We start from the raw sequence: 20116 nt of genomic DNA on the forward strand, positions 1-20116 counted from the left end.
GGCACTATGCCATATGGACCAGGAAATCTCACTCTGGTTCTGCTGTGCCATGTTAGTGGACGACAGTGGGACAACATTGGGATGCTATGACTGAATAAAGAAAATCATCCAGGGTTCATGCTCTAGATCACTATCAAGCGATTTATCTGGAAAGTGGAAATCGTGTGGGGACACAATGAGACTGGCTGTAATATTATGATGGTTGAATTATCTTCCAACACTCACAGTCTTGGATCATATATAACTTGAGAAATGTACTGCAGGGCTACTAATGCCAATGGACCTAAATTGGAGGAGGAGTTAGCACCTTCAGGGCTTAAGGAGAAACTGGAAGAAAACTGGAAAATAAAAGTTATTTAAAGAAGCACACAAAGGTATCACCAGGATACAATGGTTATTATAATTGGAGGAAGGATCTACAAAGCAGAATTAAACTTCAAGTCAACCCAAACTTAACCAAACACTACAAGTAGCAAGTCCATTGAAAAAAAAACCTGGTTTCACCAGCCAATTAAAAGCATCACATTGGCCGTGATTTTACACACCACCTCACCCCCACAAAGAGCAGGATGCTGGCCGGAAGGGTGGGGGGTGTAAGATGGAGTGGGAGACTCGGGGGTCCTTCCCGACCAGCTCTCCCCTCTGCCGCCATTTTACCCAGAGTGGCAGCGGCAAGAAACGGCCCACCTGCCCCAGGCCAATCAAAGCCCTTAAATGGCCAGTTAGTGACCACTTAAGGGCCTCCTTCCACTGCAAAGGGAATTTTACCGTTGGCAGGCGGACAGCCTAGGCCCGAGAGAAGCCTCCTGTTCTGACGGCATGGGGGGCCTTCCTGATCAGGCACCCTGTGCCCGATGGAGGGCTGTCCCCGATGCCCCAACCACCCCCAACGCACAACACGCACCCCCCGTCCTCCCAATCGACCACCCTTGCCTCGCCGGGGCCCGACTGATTGCCCCCAGCAAAAGGCCCCAAAAAGTTACTGGTTCTCCAGGGTTCCCTCACATCTTCTGTCTTCAACTGGGTTGCAGTCCCAGCAGTGGTCACCACTCCCGGTGGAGCTGCTGAGACAGAGAGCTGCGTACCCACTGATTGGCCGGTAGCTCCATTAGGCTGGACTTCCTGCTTCAATGAGATGGAAGTGTCACCTCAGACCAATTAAGGACCGAGGAACTGCAAAATGCAATCTGGATCTTCAGACCAGGCAGAGGTGGGATCGCCACCAACATTTCTGTCAGTGGACAGCTCCCGTCCGCCAAGGGTAAAATTCCGGCCATCGTGTCAGCTCAGATGTAAAACACTTGGCCAATACAAAGGTATATATGGTACAATTAAAAAAAAATCAACTTCAATCCAAGAACAAATTTAAAACACTGGTCCTCATGGGAGACCCAATACAATTCTATAGATAATTTTGTAGTCATACAATTAATATACACTGACTAGAATCTCCCTACAATTAACTGCAAGTTATTTCTTCACTAATTTGTATTATTCACACAGTTTTTAATCCTATTGTGTCAATGCCAAACAGCACACTGGCACAATCCCCTATGTACAAACATGCCAAATTGTTTGGCGCGGGGGGAGAAATCACCTCACCCAAGAGATACATTATATATATGCACAAAATAAACTTTCAGACTAGCAGGAAACTCAGTTGCACAGTTTACAATAACCCCTCAAATAGATTTTAGTGTTTTACATACTCCAGAGTATATATCATAAAACATATTAATTGAGTAATTTTGAAGAAAATATTGCTCTAACCTGTGACAACTGTACAGAGTACTGAACATTAGTTCACAGAAACAGACTGAAAACCTAAATTAAAAAGCAAAACAATTTATACTGGGTAATGAATTTGCTCTAAGAAGCCGAATCAAACTAACCATACTCTTGCTATGTGGCATTGAAGCAGCTTATATCCTGCTAACCTAGCTAAAGAATAAAGGAAATAATTTATGACAATGGAAGTGGACTAACCAGTTTTACAAAAGAATAACAGCTTTCCAAAAAAGTTATAAGAAAAACTGTGAATGTCAGAAATTTGAAAGAGAAATAAAGAGAAAATCTCACAGCAGGTGAGACCCATATAGAAGAGATGGCACTGTGAACAGTGAAAATTATATAGCAGGTTATGCAAATATGTCTATTCATTTGTCTGGAGAAGAGAAGGATTTTCTCCACGAGACCACATTCACTTATTTCAGGCTACTATACTGTATTTGTTATTCAGTGCAGTCAGCTTTACATTAGGTAGACCAAACACAGATTGTGTCACACTTCGTCAAATTTATCCAAACTTCCCACAAGCATGATTGCGGATGCCCGACAGTTTGTCACTTTATGTTCGCCTTGCATCTCCATTGTGATCTTTGTCTTTGGCCTACTTACACAGTTCCAAAACAAGTGGAATGTAAACTCTGGGAACTAGTGAGATAATCCTGCCACTATAAAAATCATCAGTGCAACCACATTTCGAAACCGGGTACAGTTCTGGCTGTGACAGTACAAAAACAATATTGCAGCAACTGAAAAAATATAGAGGTGAACAACCAGAAGGATAGAAGAGATGGCAGGTTTGGATTATGAAGAGTGTTTATGTAAACTGGACATGCTCTTACTGGAAAAGACAAGATTGAAAGTTCGAATCCTGAAAACAGCGGTCATTTGAAAAGGGACCAGGCAATGTAGACCATGACCTGCTTTTTACCTTGTCCAGAATAGTAGAACCAGAGGTAACAGCCTGCACTTGAAAGAGGGTAAATTCAAAGATAATCTGCCCAAATATTATTTCAATGAGAGTTCAATCTGTGGAACAGGCTTTACAGGGAGACAGTAGAAGCAAATAGTATTGATTCATTCAAATGCAAATTTAAAAATTTCTTTATAAGATTGTATTTTGGGATACAGTACGAGCAATCTGAGACATGACATATGGCAAATGTAGCATGCTTGTGAAGAACTGGAAGCTTTATAGCTTCCAAAGCTTGCCGCCACTTGGGTTTTCCTTGCCTATTGTCTAAGGCTGTTATAGACTACTTGATAGAGACTGATTGCGATGCCCAGCAACTCCATTATTGTTGGATCATGCAATTACCAGGATGATAGAAGGCAAACTAAATTAGCATGGAATATTAACTTTGCATTTAATTTAATTTTAGAGAACAGAACAAATTCATAATAGAGCTATTTACTTCCAGGACATAACATTAAAATGCTTTTTTATAATGTGTCGCTGAATACAAACAGTTCATTTACTTAATGCACTAAAAAGCTACAGTCAGATACCTATTTATTTTATGGACTGCCTTGGCTTGATATAACCATGTTTAAACAAAAGTGTAAGCTATAATCAGGAACAAGGGTCATAACGAGTAAATACAGAGCAAGCCTTCTGCGAAATGTAATATCATTATCGTTCAATAAAATAAGGATATCAGAGATAGCTGGCACTAATTTATAAAGAGCTGCAATTTAATCCCGTCTTTTCGACGCCATTGTAAACCACAATAGCAAAGGTCGAAATTGCTTATCAAAATCAGCACTGTCCAGAGAGTGCCATGCATTTGTTTTGTGTGTTATCTGGCTGAACTATTTAACAAAGCGTTTTCATTTGCATTACCACTCTGCAGGATGTGCTGAGCATGTTGATACTGTAGATGTGTGATAAGGTTAATTGGCAAGTTAAATCTGAATAGCATCACAAACTGGTACCTAATACTGAGGACTTCTCATCACACATGGGGCTGAATTTTACCGGCCCCTTGACGCGGAGTGAAATGCTGTGGGGAGAGGTCCGCCTCGACTTGAGGCGTCGAGAAGGGCCCGCCGCATATTACTGGCGACGGGACCTCTGTGCGGCCCCCCCGCCGCACAGCAGTGGCACCACAATTAGCATATGGTAATGATTACTTACCTTTGCTGTTTATGCAGCCCACCGCCTCTCCATCAACACTGCCGGATTTTTCATTGAACGGGCAGTCGTCACGTGCCGTCCCATTCACGATCTGAAAAGCTGGTGGGTCCTCACTCTGCATTCTGGAAGGGAGGAGGGAGGGGGGATACACAGGGGTCTAACTCTGCATTCTGGAAGGAGGGGGGGGAGGGGGAGATATACAGGGGTCTAACTCTGCATTCTGAAAGGGAGGGCGTCTGGGATTACTGGAGGGAAAGCTGTGCTGGCATGAAGGGAGGTACCATGTACCATCCCTCCGTTAACAGTGTACGATCTGTGTTTTGTGAGTGGGCAATGGCACACTAGGCACTGTATGTGTGGGGAGGGTGCCAGAAAGGGCAGGAGCATTAAGGTTCAATGGCTGGTGAGGCAATCAATTCAGCTGGCAGAATCTTGATGTGGTCATGTTGTGCCACTCTGAGTGTTGGCCAAGATAAGCAATGCCATGGCATGCCACATAGTTAATCCATGAAGGCAGCGGATGTACCCGTCAACACCAATTCATGTTCTGTTAGGAACCTTCAAATACATGCAGGGTAAAACTTGATTTATCACATGGAAATAGATATGGCTCATCCGATATTGTGTGATCCTCTGCACATAAGAATCCATATGCAACAGCAGCAATATCAACAGGCAGGTGCGATCCCCGTAGAGGCCCCTGGTCGTGAGCAGCAACCCCCGGGGTGCTCGCCATTATGGTTGCCGTGCATCTACAGGCCCCACATGACAGGACATCGGATGTCAGAGCACCAGTGTCAGAGGAGATTGCGCATATAGAGAGGGTGGTGACGTGTCTCTGTGCCCTGCTCAAGGATGACCTGCAGCCCATGGGCTCCGGTGGACATCCCATCCCTCTGTTCCTCATAGTGGCAGCGATTCTCAAGCCTGACGCCTCTGCAGCCTTTTAGGGGTCCACCAGAGACCTTTGTGGGGTCACACAGCCAGCAGTGCACCGCTGCAACAGGGAGGTCACCAACGCCTTGCACCAGAGGGCCAGTGAGTATGTTCACTTCAGGACAGACTCTCACAGCCAGGCCCAGCGGGCCATTGGTTCGGGCACCATTGCCAGAGAACCATAAATTGTAATGCTCACAGACTGCACCCATGTGGCCATCAGGCCTCCCCCGCCAGGCTATCACCTGCAGACGTCACCATTAAAGGAGCCCTCTCGATCCAGGTGAAGCTGGTATGTGAACACCGCAGATGCTTGCAGCGAATGTGTGACCACTTCTCAGGCAGCTGCCATGCCACCTGGGTCTTGCGCCAGTTCCGGCTGCCAATGCTGTTCACTGAACTGGCTCAGATGGAGGGGTGACTTCTTGGAGATAAGAGCTATCCTTTGCAGACATGGCTCCCGACACCAGTGAGAGACTCCACCACTGCTGTAGAGGAGAGATACACCACCAGCCACTGAGCTACATGAGCCACCATTGAGCAGGAGATCGGCATGCTGAAAGAGCACCTCCAATGCCTGTATGGATAGGGTGATGCCCTGTACTATGGGCCGAAAAGGCCAGCTCCTTTCTTTGCTGCTCTGCACAACTATGCACTCAATAGGGGTCAGGCCTGGCATGATGATGAGAGACGTCAACAGGATTCCTCCTCGGACTATGAGGACGCTGGGGACCTACGATATGAAAGACGCATGGGAGGGTAGATGGCACCCAGGCTCTGCATGCAGGGCTAGCAGTGAAGTAGGGATGTACGGAAGTGGCTTATCAGACAAAGGCTGTCTGTTCCATAGGAATCGACATGAGCTCTGCAAGCCACACATCACCCTCGCTCACCTGCTGTGCACCAGTCCACATAAGCAGCATCCCTGTGTTAACCATTAGAGGCAGCAGCTGATTGAGCCAATGTCCATGTCACTGAGTCCGTGGAGACGCTCATGAGTAATGGTGGCATAGCAATGATGTTACTGCATATATTGGCTCTTTTGAAGGGCCAACGGTGCAAAGGGATGTGACACGGGTGCGACATGCTGGCACACATCATTCACAAAGAAAAGGACACACATGTTGGTGAGGAACATTTAGTGAAAGACGTATTTATATTGCTGAGAAACCCATGCATTCCCATTTGTGTCAGTGTGTTCTCTGTAAACCTCTAATACCTTTTACGGTCTATTTAAGTCTCACATCCTGGAATGTGCAAATTTAAGATTATTCACCCAGGTGCAGCACGCCTCTAAGAAGGAATGTTACACTTGAGTGGAAGAGGAGTATTGCAACTTCACAGGACACTGGGACACAGCAGGGTAAGTATGTGGCAGCAAAGCAGAAAGTGCTGGGGTAACTCAGCAGGTCAGGCAGCATCTGTGGAGAGAGAAACAGAGTGAACTTTCAGGCCTGTGAACTTGGACAAGTTAACTCTGCTTCTCTCTCCACAGATGCTGCCTGACCTGCTGGATTTCTGCAGGACTTTCTGCTTTGCTGCCAGATTGACAGCAGCCCCACTCTTCAGCAGTCAGGTAAGTATTTCTTTAACAGCTGTCAGGAAGCAGGTGCTGAGGCGCTTAAAATAGAGCCCCAGCACCTGCTGCACAGCTATCAAAAGGTTTCTCACTGTGCCGAATGTCCTGCCTCTCCCCACGTAATATCGGGGGGGGGGGGGGGGAGGCTCAGCGCAGTGATGCTAATGAGCCCCCGCACATAATATCGCAGGGGCTCTGCGGCAGCCACTAAATGTGGGCACTGCAGAGTTCAAAGGGCGCCGCCCCAATAAAATTCAGCCCATGGAGATTAGCAGTTCATAAATTATTCAGTACACAGTATCTAATATTAAGAATGGAGGGAGAAATTGGAGAGGAAAGTGTGTGGGGGGGGGGGGGGGGCAGGTTAGAGGAAGAAAGCCAGAGAATGAAAAAAAAAGGAAAAGGATGGGGAAAGAGTGAGGTAAGGAGAGAGGGGTAGGAGAGGGAGAGAAAGGGAAGAGAGGATGAGATACTTGCGGGCTGGCAGCCCTTGTGAAACTATCACACAATAAACTAGAGCCAGCAATCTTCGAGAGAGAGAAAATGGCTAAGAAAAATAATTCATTTGATTTCATTTCCTAACACAACTTCCTGCTGTTTAACTAGACCTGACAAAAACTATAGCAAGTTCGGGGAATTCCACCAGCGGCATGGGACAGCGAATCCCCAGAGCAAAGCAATAAAATCAGGTAGAAGCCAGAGCTGCATAAAATGCAGCATCGACTTGTGCAGATTGAGAACTGTTGAGCTATGTGGTGCTGCACAATTTATTAAGTACCTCAGACAAGTGAAGCTAGTTGAAATGTTACAGCCCAAAGAGTTGTCATTACATGATGTTATCAATACAAATTATTTGTATTGAATGTTATATGGTTGATATGCAGAAACTTTCCTCAGTATAAAAGGTATTCATAACTGAGTGATACAAATACTGAACATGGAAGCATACTTTCTCATGCACCTGATAAAAGGGAATCGTTTTTAAGTGCTGTATGCCACAATTGCCCTTCAATCTGAGATGAAAGTTCATCAATGGGCAATTCTGAATGGCCAACTGATCATGAACTCCAAAGATTTCAGAACTTAGCCTTCTTCAGCTAATACAATTTCCAGAATTATTTATTGCCTCTGCCCAGATTCTGTGACCAATCCTGGAAATCATAGGAAATAGCATCCAGTGGCAACAGCTAAACTGTGTTAACTCCCAGAACTGTACCTCCAACAGTCTTTGGTTCAGAAAAGTTTCTACCTCTATGATGCCACATTTGACAATGAAAAAAAATTGTTGGCTGCAGTTGAAAATTTCCTTCATCAAGTTGGGCTCCATTTCTGAAAATATCTAATGTGGTAATTCTGCATCTTTACAACATCTTAAGTAAGAGGTAAGAACAAATCCAGTTAATACCATTGTAATATCTGCATGGCATCATGGCACATGTCCATTCCTACAAAAGTGCCTGTTTTTAATCACCCCTTCAATAATTACATAAAATAATCTGTAGAACCGATTATTTGAAAGACAAAGTTCATTTTAGACCAAAATGGCAATATTATTTAATTACATTCAGAGAACATTTATGTGAAAAAAGACAGTTTACCATTTCTGTACCTAGATTTCAGAATTAATTCTCAAAGTTGATAATCCCTCCTGAACTATTCTATATGAAAGGAAAATCCAGAATAAAGTCACAGTCAAATATACAACAGACATCAAAACAAATTATTCATGCATAGTATTACTAGCAACACATTTTGGCTGAAGAGGAGAAAAAGTGCAAATATATGAATGTTATGTCAGAGTAGATGGAGAGAAACTGTTCCCACTCGTGAAAGAATCGAGAACGAGAGGGCACAGATTTAAAATATTTGGTAAAAGAAGCAAAAGTGACATGAGGAAAACCTTTTTCACGCAGCAAGTGGCTAAGGTCTGGAACGCGCTGCCTGAGAACGTGGTGGAGGCAGGTTCAACTGAAGCATTCAAAAGGGAATTAGACAGTCATATGAAAATGAAGAACATGCAGGGTTATGGAGAGAAGGCAGGGGAATGACACTGAGGGAATTGCTCTTTCAGAGAGCCAGTGCGGACATGATGGACCAAATGGCCTCCTTCTACACCAACGATTCTGAGATTCTTTCTCGAGTCAATTAGGACAGAGCGCTATTTTTGGAGCCAACTTGAAAAAATTCATACACAGCTATGTCCTCACACTACGTAGTGTGAGAGCTGAATTTCAACAATATCATTAACCTGGTATACTTCCGCAATTGTTCGATGTAAATTGTGTGCATTGATTCTGCTCCCTCAATAGCTCTTCCAAGTCTGCATGACATCAGTCTCTCGTGAACCATCTATTTATTTATTTTTTTTAAAGTGAGGTGGCATTACGTGTGATTAGTGCAAACCACATTTTGCTCGTCATTGAATTGAATTTTATATTTTTGTTCATGGCTCTTACTGGCACAATTAGCTGTTTAAAAATTAACTTTTTTGGTGCTTTATGTAAACAAACATTTTGAGATCTTTTGAACTGGTTATTATAAGATGTGCAGCAGCTATGCAAATTGACTATCCCTGTCGTCATTAATATATACAATTTGTTGTCTTGTAATTTGATATTTATATCAAGCCATAACTGATGTGCAGGATGTACAGTATATAGATTTGAAATGTTCCACTACTAGTGAAGCTATAATATCAGATACAACTATTTCCAGAGATAGCCTTCAGTTTAGATGCAGACCAAAACTGAAAGTCATGTCCCAGCACTTGCACAGTGTTCAGTTCTGTTAGTCTTAAATCAACATGTTACAATTTGCAATAAAGGCATCTATGTGCATACATACATATGCAATATGAAGCTTCTGAATCATTAATGACACCCACATAATCTTCCTATCTATTTATATTCTTTAAAAAGCGCTGGCAATAAATAGAAGTAAAATACTATTTACAACCTAGGTCCTGGATCATCTAATAGAATTTAAATATTCGAAGTCATGAAATCTTGCAACAGATATTTTCATTATCAACTTTATTCACTTTTCACTCAACTGCTCTGAAATGTCAACTGAGCTGTTCCCATCATTTGTCAACTTTATGCCAGTCAGCTATTTTGGAACTGGGTTACGCTCTTACTGATACACTGAATTATAACGGTTCTGAAGGGGAGGGGGAGATCAAGGAGATTGAGCACAGACATGAACATTCATGTGTATGGTTATAATGATGTGTTCATAATGAAAGATGATGAGCTGCCCCTAAATCAAATTAGTAAGAAGGGCGGAAAAAGAAAGCAAAATGTACAGTTGTGGATGCCTAACTACAGGTGTTCAATGTGCACAAATGTGCTAAATGGAAAACATTCTCAAGGTCCATTTACAACCTAGGCTTTTAATACTCAAGCTAGTTGGCAACATTAGTAGGCAGAAATACTGTTAGTTAAGTGATTGCAACACTGAACCACAAGTTGGCAATTCAGATTAGGGTGCCTTAGATACCATTAAGCTTCCTTCCCTCCATTTTTCCCTTCCGTCTCCTCCACACTACTCAGATATGAAGGATGGTACTACAAGTATATGTGCACAATAGGTGGCAATTTAGCATCATTTCCAAAATTAGATTTGTGCGTAAAAACAAGGAATTACAGAAGCTTTAGAAAAAAATGTCTCAGTAGAATAGGTTGAATTAAGTTTCTGTTCTCAACAAGGGAATTCAGCAGTTCATACAATCAGGAAGCAATTTTCATAATAGCTAGGAGAAAGTGGATGATTGTTTCAATATTAATCAGTGGGTCCATAACCTTGTGAGCACTGAATAGTCTTTTGAACTCTCAAATATTCATGATTCCTGAGAAGTATCTGAAGCAATGCTCTGGCACTAGCTCACCTGGTTTGTTGGGGTAGGTGGTTGGAGCATGAAGAGAAATGCATCCAAATCACAAAAACACTATTATTCATATTATTTGTGTCCACACACATACACAACCCAAGGGAACTCTGTGGAAGCAGAGTCCATTACGTTACAATTTTTTTTTTTGTTGGTGGGGGGGGGAGAAAGAGCAGGTAAGAAACCATTTTGGTGGGCAAAATAATGCCACGACAGTCCTTATGTAATTAAATACATAAACCAAATGAATATTGTTACAATGCAAGACCTTGATCTCAGTTTGAATTGTAAGATTTTGGAACAGCTAACAGCAGATGCAAAGAACTGTTAAGAAATGCATATCAACAGAAAATGCTTGGTCTAGCTAATAAAAGCACATCTACTCAATTCCAGCTGAACATAATGGTGGCAAAGCTCATTACTTTATGTAGGGGGAAGCAACTTGGTACACGAGTCATTCAAGCCACTTACATGCATCTCCTATTTAACTACAGGTTGGTTTGCCTGCCCTCCTGTTACAGAAAATGATATATGGAAAAGGTGAGGAGAAAATTAGCATGTGTACATCATAAAATTTCTTCATACAGAATGTAAACTAGGCGTTCCAAAAAATCACCCTTGAATTATTTTCTCAAATTAAAACCTTCGATACTGTCGGTTCCTTTGGGCAAGCTTTAAATTAAAAACCTAAATTTATATCAATTGGCAAATACTATTTATATTTAGATTTCACTCATACCAATTTGTTCTAAATTTTGAGCAAAGAAAGTTCAAAACGTTAATGCTTTTTGAAGTCTAACGCACTTTAGATTTAAAATGCAATTTAGCATATTGTGGATTGAAAACACAAAACAAAAACAGCAGTAGTAATATAGCTTCAAAGCCTCAACACTTATAAATACATCCCAATCAAATAATATTTGGACAAGATTTCCCTTGCACAGCAACTCGTTCTTGGTAAGTCACGCAAGGGCCATTTATCTGCACTTGGAATCAACAGAGCTCATGGTGATTGCTGTGATAGCAAATAGAACATTAAAAACTTGGCAGACAAGTGAATGGGCTTGGATTAAATTCCACGGCTCCCAGACTAAGAGATTCTGCTTTCGGTTGATTCATAAAAAGCAACAAAAGAATGTTGTTAATTGTCTACCAACAAAATATAATTTAATGGAAGCAAGCAACATAAACTACCTTTACGGTTCATTTTAAATAGTGCTCAGGTTTAACTTTTACATTACAGTAGTTTCTCAGACAAAATAACCTATATTTATACAGCACCTTTTACAGAGAAATATCTCAGTGCTTTGCAGAGGCAGATGGACATCAAGACAAAAGAGGATTAGGAGGGGTGGCTAAGTTTAGTCGAAGAGGTGAATTTTAAGGAGGATTTTAAAATGAAGAGAAGGACATGGGAAATCAGGGGTTTAAGAGGAGAATTCCTGAGAGTAGGTCCAAGGAGGCTAAGATATGACTATATTGCTATACAAATTTTCCAATGGAACTGGAGAGTAGCTGTTGTTTAAGGAGAAGAAAAGATAAACTGGTAACTGTACATCAGTTAGTTTTTTAATTCGTTCGGGGGATGTGAGCATCGCTGGCTAGGCCAGCATTTATTACCTATCCGTAATTGCCCTTGAGATGGTGGTGGTGAGCAGCCTTCTTGAACCTTTGCAGTCCTTGGGATGTAGGTACACCCACAGTGCTGTTAGGAAGGGGTCCAGAATTTTGACCCAGCAACAGTGAAGGAATGGTGATATAATTCCATGTCAGGCTGGTGTGTGGCTTGGAGGGGAACTTGCAGGTGGTGGTGTCCCCATGCATCTGCTGCCCTTGTCCTTCTAGGTGGTAGAGGTCATGGTTTGGAAGGTGCTGTCTAAGGAGCCTTTGTGAGTTGTTGCAGTGTATCTTGTGGATGGTACATACTGCTGCCACTGTGCATTTGTAGTAGAGGGAGTGAATGTTGAAGGTGGTGGATGGGGTGACAATCAAGCAGGCTGCTTTGTCCTGGATGGTGTCTTGAGTGTTGTTGGAGCTGCACCCATCCAGGCAAGTGGGGAGTATTCCATCACACTCCTGACTTGTGCCTTGTAGATGGTGGACAGGCACTGGGGAGACAGGAGGTGAGTTACTCGCCGCAGAATTCCCAGCCTCTGACCTGCTCTTGTAGCCACAGCATTTAAGTGTTCAGTCCAGTTTAGTTTCTGGTCAATGGTGACCCACATGATGTTGATATTGGGGGATTCAGCAATGCTAATGCCATTGAATGTCAAGGTGAGATGATTAGATTCTCTCTTGTTTGAGATGGTCATTGCCTGGCACTTGTGTGGCACAAATGATACTTGCCACTTAGTAGCCCAAGCCTGGATGTCGTCCAGGTCTTGCTGCATTTCTATACCAACTGTTTCAGTATCTGAGGAGTTGCGAACGGTGCTGAACATTGTGCAATCAGGGAACATCCCCAACTTCTGACCTCATGATGCAGGGAAGGTCATTGATGAAGCAGCTGAAGATGGTTGGGCCCAGGACACTACCCTGAGGAACTCCAGCAGTAATGTCCTAGAACTGAGATGATTGACCTCCAATAACCACAACCATCTTCCTTTGTGCTTGGTATGACTCCGACCAGCAGAGCGTTTCCCCCCAATTCCCATGGACTCCAGTTTTGCTCGGGCTCCATGATGCCATACTTGATCAAATATAGAAAAATAGGAGCAGGAGTAGGCCATTCGGCCCTTCGAGCCTGCTCTGCCATTCAATACAATCATGGCTGATCATCCAAACTCAGTACCCTGTTCCCGCTTTCTCCCCGTATCCTTTGATCACATTAGCCCTAAGAACTATATCTAATTCTTGCTTGAATATATTTAATGGTTTGGCCTCAACTGCTTTCTGTGGGAGAGAATGTCACAGGTTCACTACTCTCTGGGTGAAGAAATCCCTCCTCATCTCAGTCCTGAATGGCTTACCCCTTATCCTTAGACCGTGACCTCTGGTCCTGGACTCCCCCGCCATTGGGATCATCCTTCCTGCATCTAGTCTGTCCAGTCCTGTTAGAATTTTGGAGGTTTCTATGAGATCCCCTCTCATTCTTCTAAACTCTAGCAAATACAAGCCTAATCGACCCAATCTCTCTTCATACGTCAGTCCTGCCATCGCAGGAATCAGTCTGGTGAACCTTCACTGCACTCCCTCCATAGCAAGAACATCCTTCCTCAGATAAGGAGACCAAAACTGCACACAAATTCCAGATGTGGTCCCACCAAGGCCTTGTATAATTGCAGCAAGACATCAATCCCTTTGTCCTCCTTTGCTGAATTCTAAACTGCTCCCAATCCTTAGGTTTGTTTGTTTGTTCTGGCCATTTCATATTTCTCCTCCTTGGATCTAATACTATCCCTGATTTCTTTTGTAAGCGACAATTGAGCCAACCTTCCTGTTTTATTTTTACGTCAGACAGGACTGAACAATTGTTGTAATTCATCCATGCGCTTTTTAAATGCTAGCCATTGCCTCTCCTCTGTCAACTCTTTAAGTAATGTTCCCCAAACTATCGTAGCCAAAATGCGCCTCATACCTTCATAGTTTCCTTTATTTAGATTCAGGACCCTAGTCTCGGAAACAACTCTCTCACTCTCCACCTTAATGACGAATTCTATCATGTTATGGTCGCTCTTCCCCAAGGGACCCCGCACAAGATTGTTAACTAATCTTTTCTCATTGCACAATACCCAGACGAGGATGGCCTGTTCTCTAGTTGGTTCCTCAACGTATTGGTCCAAAAATCTATCACGTACACACTCTAGGAATTCCTCCTCTACAGTATTATTGCTAATTTGGTTTGCCCAATCTATATGTAGATTAAACTCACCCATAATTACAGTTGCACCCTTATTGCATGCGTCTCTAATTTCCTGTTTAATGCCATCCTCTACATCACCACTGCTGTTTGAGGATCTATATACAACCCCCACCAACGTTTTCTGCCCCTTGGTGTTTCTTAGCTCCACCCATACAGATTCCACATCAGGATTCTCTGAGCTAACATCCTTCTTCACTATTGTATTGATTTCCTCTTTTACTAACAATGCTACTCCACCTCCTTTCTCTTTTTGCCTGTCCTTCCTAAATATTGAATATCCTTGGATGTTCAGTTCCCATCCTTGGTCACCCTGCTGTCATGTCTCCGTAATCGCAACTATATTGTATTCATTTACATCTATTTGCGTGGTTAATTTGCCTACCTTATTGCGAATACTCCGTGCATTGAGATACAACACCTTTAGGCTTGTCTTTTTAACATTCTTAGTCATCTTAGCATTATTTCACACTATGGCCTTATTTGTTTCTTGCCCTTGATTTCTATACCTTCCACTTTTGCATTTTTGTTTCCTGTCGTTTGTTTCTTTCCTTATTTCCTCCTCCTCAGTCTCCACGCTCAGGTTCCCATCCCCCTGCCATTCTAGTTTAAATCCTCCCCAACAGCACTAGCAAACGCCCCTGCGAGAACATCGGTTCTAGTCCTGCCTGGGTAACACGTCCCACTTGTACAGGTCTCACCTTCCCCAGAACCGGTCCCGACGTCCCAGGAATCTAAATCCCTCCCTCCTGCACCATTTCTCCAGCCACACATTCATCTGGTCTATTCTCCTGTTCCTACACTCACTAACACGTGGCACAGGAATTAATCCTGAGATTACTACCTTCAAGCTGCTGCTTTTTAATTTAGCTCCGAACTCCTTAAATTCATCTTGCAGGGCCTCATCGCTTTTTCTACCTATGCCGATGGTACCGACATGTACCACGACCACTGGCTGTTCACCATCCCCTTTCAGAATGTCCTGCAGCCGCGCTGAGACATCCTTCACCCTAGCACCAGGGAGGCAACATACCATCCCGGAGTCTCGTTTGTGGCCACAGAAACACCTGTCTGTTCCCTTTACAATTGAATCTCCTATCACTATGGCTCTCCCAGTCTTTTTTCCCTCCGTGCTGAGCAGCAGAGCCATCCGTGGTGCCATGAACTTGGTTGTTGCTGCTTTCCCCTGGGAAGCCACCCCCCACCCGTATTCAAAGTGATATATCTGTTTGAGAGGGGGATGTCCACAGGGAACTCCTGCACTACCTGCCTGTGCCTACTACTCCGCCTGATGGTCACCCATCCCTTTTCTGCCTGTGCAGCCATTACCTGCGGTGTGACCACCTCGCTAAATGTGCTATCCACGACGTCCTCAGCATCACGGATGCTCCACGGTGAATCCAGCCACAGCTCCAGCTCCATAATGCGGGTAGCTAGTAGCTGCAGATGGATACACTTCCTGCACGCATGGTCATCAGGGACACTGGAAGCATCCCTGATTTCCAATGACTTCCCTTTAGATTACTTAGTTACTCTCTTTAATTAAAAATTACGCTAGGGGCCTTGTTCTACTCCAGACACTACCCACTACAATCTAAAGTCCTTAGTAAATTATACTAATTAAAAAAAAAAACACTTTAGTAGTACAAACCTGATCACTTATATGGTAGGTTTAAAAAAAATAACTTTCCCCTTTTTTTTTTAAAGCTATTTCCAGGCACTAACAACTGTTATTCACCAACCAATCACCTTGCAGCTTTCCTGTGATGTCACTGTTGACTTTTTTTTCAAACTCTCGCGCCTGGACTACTCTCTGCTCCTGGAAGGTAAGTGACTGGGCCGCGATCCTCAGGCTTAATTTATCCCCTTCTCTCACTTGGAGTTCTCCCTATAGGTCTGCTCCGCTCCTGGAAGGTAAATGATGCCTTGATGTCAAGGGCAGTCTTGCCCTTGCCCTGGCCTACTCCTGCTCCTATTTTCTATGCAGTTACTCTCACCTCACCTCTCGAGTTCAGCTCTTTTGTCCATGTTCGGACCAAGGCTGTAATGAGGTCAGGAGCTGAGTGGCCCTGGCGGAACCCAATCTGAGCATCAGTGAACAGGTTATTGCTGAGCAAGTGCCGCTTGATAACACTGTCGACAATCCCTTCCATCACTTTGCTGATGATCGAGAGTAGACTGATAGGGCGGTAGTTGGCCGGGTTGGATTTGTCCTGCTTTTTGTGTACAGGATATACCTGGGCAATTTTCCACATTGCCAGGTAGATGCCAATGTTGTAACTGTACCGGAACAGCTTGGTTAGAGGCATGGCAAGTTCTGCAGCGCAAGTCTTCCAATACTATTGCCAGGATGTTGTCAGGGCCCATAGCCGGTGCAGTATCCAGTGCCTTCAGCTGCTTCTTGATATCATGTGGAGTGACTCGGATTGGCTGAGGATTGGCATCTGTGATGCTGGGGACCTCAGGAGGAGGCAGAGATGGATCATCCACTCAGCACTTCTGGCAGCAGATGGATGCAAATGCTTCAGCCTTGTCTTTTGCACTGATGTGCTGGGCTCCCCCATTGTTGAGGATGGGGATGCTTGTGGAGCCTCCTCCTCCTGTCAGTTGTTTAATTGTCCACCACCATTCGCAAGATAAGTATAGGTTATTCCTTAGAATAATTGCCAAGGGAGGTGTGGGGTTGGGCTAGGGTGGGGGCGGTGCTGCAGATTTGGGTGCAGGCGGGGGTGTGGGGTTTAAAGCCCTGAAAAAGTAGTAATGTTGGGTCTGAAACACGACATGAGCACGTCCACTTTTCAGTTTAACCTGGGTGGGTGCAGATGAGTGAGAAACCCTCATGGAGCTGTCAGGTAAGTAATTAAAATGTTTAAATACCCAATTAATTCAATATTTAACCCAGAATTCTGGCTTTAAAAGTAAGCACTTTTCCCTGAGGTGTGCAGAACTCGCCAGTGTCAACCAGTCAACACCATAGCAGGTGTCCTTCTTCAGTGAAGCAGACAGGCTGGGAAGCCTTCAAAAAAGAGTAAAACTCAATAGCTGCAATCCTGCCGAGGTGGGTGGAAGTCATTGCACCGGTCTTGCACGTCACTCACTTTGAACTGCACTTTCCTGCTGCCAGCCTTCATTGCGGCATGAGAGCAGCTTACGCAGCTCTACCTTGGATCTCTGATGAGGAACAAGAGAAGCAGCAACAGCAGCTGCCTTCTGCTCAGTCACATTCCAGACCACAGGATAGAGGGGATGGATGAAGAGATGCAGTTGAAGGCGAGACCTCCAACACAAGAGGATCAGCTCTCTCAACACGTGTGAGCACCAGTGACTCAGGAGACTCAAGCTTTCAGAGTAAGTTATTGACGACATTTGCAGCCTCCTGGAATAAGACCTTCTTCCCAGTGGACCAGGTGGGCATGCATTGGCAGTGGCCGTCAAGGTGGCCATCACTGGACGGCCACCCCCGGGAGTTCTGGACTCATCTCCTGTTAAGATTAAGTTAATACTAGAAATGTATGGGTTGATCAAGGTAGCCAACATGGATTTGTTGAAGGCAAGTCACATTTAACAGTTTTTTTAAGCAAAAAAAAAGGAATGTAGCAGACATAGTGTAAATGGATTTTCTGAAGGTGTCTGAGATGTCAGAAGACACTTGTGGCAGAAGACACTTGTTAGAAACATTCAGGCGTATTGCCTAAAAGAAAATGTAGCAGTAGAGAGAGAGAGAGAGCTAGTCGATGGCAGGGAACAGTTGCGGAGGAAATAGGTGTTGATTGGACTGGAGGAGAAGGGTCAGAAATGGTGTTGTTGATGGTTCCAATTTTGTTCTGTGGATATAAATGATTTGGACTTTGTTTAAGGAACACAAAAGTAAAAGATTTGGCAAATAGTGAAGAGGGCTATAAAGACTTCAGGCAGTTAAATATGTTACAGAATTGGACAGACATCTTACAGATGCAATGTAATGTAATGTGGATAAGTGTGAGGTATTCATTTTGGAACAAAAACAAGAAATAGGAAATGTACATATAATGGAAAGACTCTGAAGAGTGTGCATGAACAGGAAGACAACTAGGAGCTCAAATACTTAAATTCACTGCAAGTGCAATGCTCCTGCCATTTCCTATCTTATGATATGCTTATTTGCTGTTTCAGTTACTTCATTCCTATTATTTATGGGAACACTCAGATCTAACTACAATAATTTTTCCCCCTCTGAAGAATATAGTTTAAAGCCAATCATTCGTGGAAAAATACAGGCCATTGCTATAAACGTCATGTAGAAAGACACAAAATTCCTAACTAAATTTATCACTGGAAACTCAATTTAATTATGCCTTTTTTAAGCAAAACAGAAAATGTGTGTCCATTTTCTCCTGCTTTAAATGATCAATATAACTCCGTTTTTTTCTGAGAACTTATGCAATATTTTTCTTCTCTTTTACATTACAATTGTACTCGTCATCATTAGTCAACTCGAAGCCTAGATAAACATGCAGCGCAGAAATGCATGTTTAGAAAATCAACTGTTACAACTCCAAAAACAAATCCAAAATAGGTCCACTCCTGAAACAAATGGCAGTGCCAGACAAGATTCAGATCTCCCTCCCATTGCTGGTCTACTAACCCTCTCAACACTATAATTTCTTCACATCTTTCTGTACTCCCACAAGGATTAAGTTCCCAAGACGTTTATCCTGGCTCGTTTACTTCCAATTATGAGATTTTAATGTACTCATTGTGCAAAAAAAAACTGCTTGGCATTTCACTTTAGGCCCCTGATGCAAATTTGCAATGTACAGAAAGTTGGGCTGCAATCAAGATAAATTGCAACTATGACAAATACACTTGTGAATAAAATGCATTGGCAAAACTACAGATATAGTGCAAGGGTCAGTGATAAGTTTTTGGAAGAAATCTCATACCTGTATAAACCATTTTTTTTCTATAAAGAGTTTCTTTAAAACAGAACAAGATTAACAAAGAAGCCAACTGTCCAAAAGTCACTTTGCAATATTCAGAATTTGAATGCATATGTATGCTTTGTTTACATTCTAAGCATTTGAATTCCTCATCCTTGCTCAACATATACTTAATAGATAAAGGTAATTAGGGCCAAAATCTTTGGCGATCTTGTTATAAAAGTGCTCTGCAAAATTGAATTTAACGTCACTTACCCATTTGCCACCACAAACATAACTTTAGGCGCAAGTGATAAGAAACCAGGAAAAACAGCTTGCCATCTCAGCAGCTCTATAAAAGGTTGAGCGCAGATGAAAGCAGTTAAACACTACGATTTGATGATCTCAACCAGATACATTGTACTCAACTGCACTGTGTTGGTTCATAGTTTTATTCTCTGAACACAACTATAGTATTTAATCCATTCCTACATATTCTAGTTAGTTATTTCTCCATTAATATAAACTACTGCAGCTATCAAAAAAGGCTTTAAAAAAAAAAGTACAGATATAAACAAAGATTAGCCCTGCACGTGGTACAATAGCATGCATACCTGCAAGGAAATTTTGCCTTCAACGGTTTCATTTACTTCCAGGAGGAGTTTTGAAAATTACTGGAAAAATATTTTCTCAACAAACAGCAAGGATGAGATCCCACTTAGTGATAAGTGAAGATTTTGTTTAAATTAAGGAACCTGGCTAAAACACCCATAACACATGATACCACCAAGGTTGAAAAGGCCTGCATGCAAGCTAGGTAAATCAAGTCGTAATGAAATGATGCCAAGTTAACTTCTAAAAGTCCACAGATAGCAAAAGGAAGGAAAGACTGATGGAAACTCTAGAGTCAGCAACAAAACATGGAAACCTTGATTTGAACTCAAGGAAGTGAACAAAGAACAAAGAATAGTACAGCACAGGAACAGGCCATTCGGCCCTCCAAGCCCACGCTGATCCTGATGCCTGCCTAAACTAA

General features: G+C 43.0%; 1 protein-coding gene across 1 annotated transcript in view; it reads right to left on the reverse strand.

The window, feature by feature from the left end:
• LOC137346034 (aryl hydrocarbon receptor-like) overlaps positions 1-20116 on the reverse strand; it is a 226928-nt gene that overhangs the window by 73545 nt on the left and 133267 nt on the right. The gene's annotated exons all lie outside the window — the stretch shown is intronic.

Source organism: Heterodontus francisci, chromosome 2, assembly GCF_036365525.1.
Source record: "Heterodontus francisci isolate sHetFra1 chromosome 2, sHetFra1.hap1, whole genome shotgun sequence".
Taxonomy (NCBI): Eukaryota; Metazoa; Chordata; class Chondrichthyes; order Heterodontiformes; family Heterodontidae; genus Heterodontus; species Heterodontus francisci.